This window comes from Montipora foliosa, chromosome 1, assembly GCF_036669935.1.
Source record: "Montipora foliosa isolate CH-2021 chromosome 1, ASM3666993v2, whole genome shotgun sequence".
NCBI lineage: Eukaryota > Metazoa > Cnidaria > Anthozoa > Scleractinia > Acroporidae > Montipora > Montipora foliosa.
This window is the reverse complement of record NC_090869.1, coordinates 11,351,921-11,358,173: the sequence shown is the minus strand read 5'-3', so window position 1 is coordinate 11,358,173 and position 6,253 is coordinate 11,351,921. Positions and strand designations below refer to the sequence as shown.

The window sequence follows — 6,253 nt, the reverse complement described above, 5'->3', positions numbered from 1 at the left end:
ATCATTAACTAAACGCTCAAACATGCGCAACATTTTAAATCATAAATAAAAATCTGTGTTTAACGTGCTAAACTGCGCGCTGCACTGAGAGTTAGAACTAGGATAGACCTAGAATTAGAGTGGGATAGAAAAGAATGGAATGGAAGGTAAAATGCGGTTGCGACCTATTTCACTTTAATAATCGTTTTTGTACGCGCCTTACAAGCGTTGCACAAATGTGCAAAATTGAGAAGAATTTCTTGTGTAAATTTAATGGGAGCAATTCTCCAAAACATTTAAATAGGTCGTGATTTCTAACGGCGCTAGGCATAAATATGGTAATCTTTATTTTCACACGGCTAAATGTTAGTACGCAGTAATCGAACATTTAGTTTATTCCTAGAGTCCCTTAAATAGTTTGTGGACAACTCGTGTAGAGACTTGCAAACCATCGTAGGTCTTTGAATCACGGTGCTGCTGGTGAGCCGAAGTTCGAATAAGTAACCCGCATTCGCGTCATAGTTTCAAAAAAAAGTCAAAACACGGGCTGCTCCATTTTGTACCTTTTGTGACTTATTCTGCAAAGTTATCCCATAGTTTCCCCAAACAGTACAATTGCAATAATCAAAGAGTTTTTGTGTCAGGAATTGGTATATTTGATATCAGGTTGCTTGAGGAACAAGGTGCCTTACTCGTTGTATGACCTCAATTAATGACAGAAGCGACTTTCTTAGCTAGTTTCTCGATATGGCTACTCAAGTTTGTCATCAATAATCACCCCAAATGATTTTGTGATAGCAACTTGACTAACTTGAACATCATTGATTGCAAGTGTCGGAAAATCTGTAAGAGTACGTACTATCAGAATTTTCAACATTTCAATTAGTATTTAGATGTTAAAAAATGTACTAATAGTAATTGGTAACAATGTTTTTAAGTGATAAAAATTCAGTTTTTAATATCATTATCAAGCTAAGACTGAGTGTTGTTATAGTCTTGCTAAGCGTTATAGAATAGGATATTTTTAAAATTAGAAACCGAACAGTGTCTCACTTTTATAAAAATGAATTCGACTTTGATCCTTTGGAGAGAATCACAGTGAAAACCTGGTTCTGTGCGGTGTGGTAATGGAGGAATTTCGCATGAAAATGTTATGGCATCGTATTTTTCCAAACACTTTCAACAGTTTGGTGAGATTATTATAGTTCTCATTTCAGAATTGACAGAAAAAGGGGAAGGAGGCACCAAATTAACCACTATCAAAAATACCATAATACTCTTTGTCTCTCCAAAGTGTTGCATAAGCATTGTTTCCAGTTTCCCTTAGGACTTACAAAATAAAAACAGTGCTTATGCAAAGAGTGTTATGGTATTTTTGATAGTGGCTAATTCCTTTCTGCGAGCCGTAACCTCCTAAAGAAATTGTTCACGAATGGTAACAGATGACGTTACGATAAACATCGCTATTGTGGACATTTTGTTGTTTTCAATTACGTCCTATTTATTTCCTAGATGTTGATTGGCTGTCGAAACAAAGGGTTCTTTTGTTTTCGTAAATAGCAAGTTTAAAAAACAAACGAAATGTTTGTAAACAGTGAGTATCGCAATAAGAAATTACTTGGGGGAGATTGATGGTTTTTCACTATCAAACGTGTTACCTCAGTTGCTTTTATATATATCTTTTTAACATAATCATTTTTTAACGTATATTTTTGTATATTTCTGTATTTTTGACGTAGAATCGAAACTTCGATGGCGAACTCCCATGCAACATCCTAAAAAGGAAGGTGTTTGCGAGACTCAGTTCAGCGTTCAAAAAAGTAGAGGCGTAATAAATTCATACAGGGGCTCATAACAAATGGTCCCCCAGCTTTCTTTAATCCACGAAGGTAACATGTCGTAGTTCATTTTTCCACCAGTACTGTAACGACCTCGATCCTTTATTACTTCCGCTTGGCCTAACGCGACTGTGTAACCTGAGAGTTCGCAGAAGTTTCATGGTGTTCCAGTATTGCTGAAACAAGGGATTGTGACCTGTGTTTTTCTCTTACACTTCTTTGTAAGATGGAGAGAGAAAGTCGATTTTCGGGTTTTCGAGTGTGTCTTTAGTTTGTTGTATAAAATTTTCCTCTTACTAAGTTGTAATTGCTTTGGAGTTTGATATAACCACTGTTATTAACACAAATAAAAGCTCGCTGAAACGGGAAATACTGATTGTGTTCTTTGAGGGATTTCACTGAGTTTCGTGAGCCTTTGATCTGAGCTTGCGTTTACGTGAACCTGCTGTTTGTAACAAAATAATGAATATTAAGCCCTGGCCAAACGAGAGCGAGAGTTTCAACTCTCGTCAACTCTCATCAACTCTCGCTCTCGTTTGGCCAGGGCTTTAGGGAACTTTGTCTTGGGAAGCTTTGCGGCTAGGCGTTTCTCAGGTTGACAGGGTTTCAAATTTTAGCTAGGCGTTCGACTTGCTCGCTAGACATGTTGTTTTTCGTCAACTTTTCGCCCCTAAAAATATGATCAGTTTATTCATTCTAGTTCCAAAACTCCATCTTGCACATTGCAGGCGGGTATAAAAACCTATTTCTTCCCTTTAAACGTGAGGCTGTTTAATTTTTAATGGTAGAAAAAACTTGCCGTTAAAGGGTTGCCGCTGGTTTCAAACGTTTGCAGAGACCTTGGTCACGTGACATCCTCAGGTTGGCATACATCAACTTGTCTAGTTTCTCTGTATTTTCCGATAAGGGCAAGAAATAAGCTAAACTCCAGCCCGTTCTTTAATTTTTGGCAAAACGCAAAGTGCTAAGTGTCGATGTTAAAACTCTAAATTCTGAATATCTTTGGCGGGTTTCGCGAATTATAGACTTTTGGGTCTTTGGCGTCGTTTGAAAACTTGAGCACAATAATTACCGTCTGTTCAAAAAAATAGGTCCGCAATGCGTACTTGGGGTCTTATGCTTAGCTTAACTCCATTAGGCCGTTACAGAATTTGGTACTGCGGTGTCACTTTTACGATGCGTGATTGGTTTGGAAATTTACCATAACAGTGCAGTACTGAAATGGATTCCTTAAGGACGTTCGCGCCAATTGTTTCTGCGCATCCTTACTGCGCACGCAAATGCACACGCCACGTCATACACGAGCGCGCGCGCTAAGTAATAAAATGAGAAATGGTAGGGCAAAAGGCCATTGCTATAGCTTTGCCTAGATTTAACGGTCTTGGACGTCCGGTGACCCCAATTTTTCTTTCCAGAAACAGATTTAATTTACAATTACCTCCACGTTGTCCAAAAATGAACAAAAAATCAATGTGGGAAGTTAAAAAAATTTCAAGATTTCTGCTCACGGGACATCAAATCCTGCCATCTTGCGGCTGCAAGGCGCGTGAAACTGTGGTCGCTAAATGCGAACTTGATCTTTAAGGAACCTCACCAGTTGACTAAATTCACTTAATAAGTCCACTTAAACAATATGTGGCAGAGAAGATTTCACTTCAAAGATTTAATTGCAATGTATTTTGGTTTACAGACACTGGCCTTATTGGCTAACGAAGCCCGATTTTGTCACATTTTGGGTGTTTTTCCGGGCATGTTCTCTCCAAAACGAAGTCGGTGACTCCCCATTTTTTTTACATTTCTGACATAACTAACTCATCATCTTACAGTGGTAAAAGTTTCAGAAAAAAATCAATGTTGAAAAATTTTCGCGCGAACGTCCTTAAGTATGCTTCAGATTTCAGGACCTGTTCAGAATTTTACAGTTTATGACTCACTGCTAATCTTTCTCTTATTGCCATTTACACAGTTAAGACAACTTTTGCTGCACACTACATGATCTCTATCAGCTATTTAGTAGTAACAGAAGAACTAGAATGGCTAAGAAACAAGCAGGGCACTGTCGTACATTCATATGACCCTATAAATGATCAAGAGAATACTGAAATACAACTAGAATTCCAAGATGAATCATCAGTAGATGAGGTGTTCGATGAACAAGTACCCTCGGAGCTTGCTGCAAATCCCCAAACTACTGAAAATCACAGTCCATCAGCAATAACAATGTATAATCAGCCAACAGAAATATCTGATGATCAATTACGTCAGTCAGTTAGATCACTAAATAAAATGCAACGCAAAGCTTACAACAGGGTGCTTTCATGGACTACTGAGAAATAAAATGAAAACCTCAACAGCCTGAAGTCACAAAATGTTGAACCAGTTTCTTTGTTTAAAATGCATGGAGGTGGTAGTGCTGGGAAAAGTCAGAGGGACACCCAACTTCAATCTTCGGAAAACATCTGTTCGGAAGTGCTTGCCTGCCTCTCCTAGGATTTTCGAACATCTGAAAAATGGTAAAATTGCCCATTTTTAACTGATTTCTACCCTTAAAAGGTCATCTAGAATTTTCGGGAGCCTTTTTTCTGGCTAAAATTATCGAAAAGGTAAATTTTGATCGCTATAATTTTCGGATCACTAGACTTTCAGCTTGGGAATCCGAACAGAAAAAAAAATTTTAGGGGATAAAAATATGCCTATATCTACCGTTTAAATACTAAAATACGTTTAACAATTCTATGTTTAAGTGGTTTTGAACTATATTCTCCTTGGGTGCCCTCGAAGTCATTTGATTAAAACAATTTACCAGTAGCCACACTTAAAAAACCTATGGACATGCTCCAATGAATCCTGAGAAACCAACAGTCTTACTAACAGCATCTACTGGAGTAGCAGCAATAAACTTTTGATGGTACAACCATTAACACAGCATTAGCAATACCTAAAAATACAGGTGATTTCCTACCTGCAATATCTGACCAGAAAAGAACACAAATGAGATTATCACTGTGGGCTGGACGTAATAATAATAGATGAGATCTCAATGGCTGGTATTACACTACTCTCCTCCATATTCATCGATGACTAAAAGAGATATTTGTTATCAACAAACCTCACAGCATTTTGCTGGCATATGTATTATTGCTCTTGGTGATTTATATCTCCTTAACCTCCAAAAGGGGAGTCAACATGGCTTAGTGGTTATCAACCGTGCTTCCCACCTCTGCGACCCAGGTTCATCTCTGGCCTCGAGGTCGTATGTGAGTTGAGTTTCAGTCGATCTCAACCTGACTCGAGGGTTTTTCTCCGGGTACTCCGGTTTTCCTTCCTCATAAAAATCGACTGTAGATCAATAACATGCGGGCGGATACCATTGTATAGGGGAAACCTCTGGTATCTCTCCCTTTCATTGTATTGAATGAATAAAGTGGGTATATTAAAACTAGCCCTGATTCCTAAAGCTAAGTTTACCCTGAACTAACTTCTGAAATCTTATAAGATGTCAATTTACCTAGATATTCGCTAACTTGAAGAAAAGTATAACAACAACGAATAGAAATTGGGATACAAAATTACAAAAAATACAGAATTACTGTACAGAGTAAAATGTTTCTAAAAAGGATGCTGTTCCTCAAAGTATTTGCTTGATAAAGCCTTTAAATTGCTCAAGGGACTCCGCTTGCCTTAAGTTGCAAGGAGGGTTGTTCCATAGAATGGCGCCATTGAAGGTAAAGCTATTTGTAATAGTTAGTACGCAGTAATCGAACATTGAGTTTATTCCTAGAGTCCCTTAGGCTGTAGGCGGTTTCTGCCTTTTTAAAATACAGAACATAAATAGTCTGTGGACAACTCGTATAGAGACTTGCAAAGCATCGTAGCTCTTTGAATGTGATGCTGGTGAGCCGAAGTTCGAATAAGTAACCCGCATGCGATGCGCGTCATAGTTAGAAAAAGTCAAAACACGGGCTGCTCTATTTTGTAACTTTTGTGCCTTATTCTGCAAAGTTATCCCATAGTTTCCCCAAACAGTATTATTGCAATAATCAAAGAGTTTTTGTGTCAGAAATCGGTATATTTGATATAAGGTTACTTGAGGAACAAGGTGCCTTACTCGTTGTATGGCCTCAATTAATGACAGAAGCGACTTTCTTAGCTAGTTTCTCGATATGGCTGCTCCAATCAAGTTTGTCATCAATAATCACCCCAAATGATTTTGTGATAGTAACTTGACTAACTTGAACATCATTGATTGCAAGTGTTCGGGAATCTGTAAGAGTACTTACTTAGCCTCCGAATCGACTCTGAAGCTTTCAGAATTTAACGTTAATTAGGATTTAGAAGTTAGAAAATGTACTAATTGGTAACAGTGTTTTTTAAGTGATAAAAAAATCCGTGTTTTAAATCATTATCAGGCTAACACTGAGTGTTTTTATAGTTTT

The 6,253-nt window shown here is 37.8% G+C and overlaps 1 pseudogene; it reads left to right on the top strand.

Moving 5' to 3' along the window:
- LOC137982086 (uncharacterized) overlaps positions 1-1,566 on the top strand; it is an 18,510-nt pseudogene extending 16,944 nt beyond the window's left edge.
- The last annotated feature ends 4,687 nt before the right edge of the window (positions 1,567-6,253 follow it).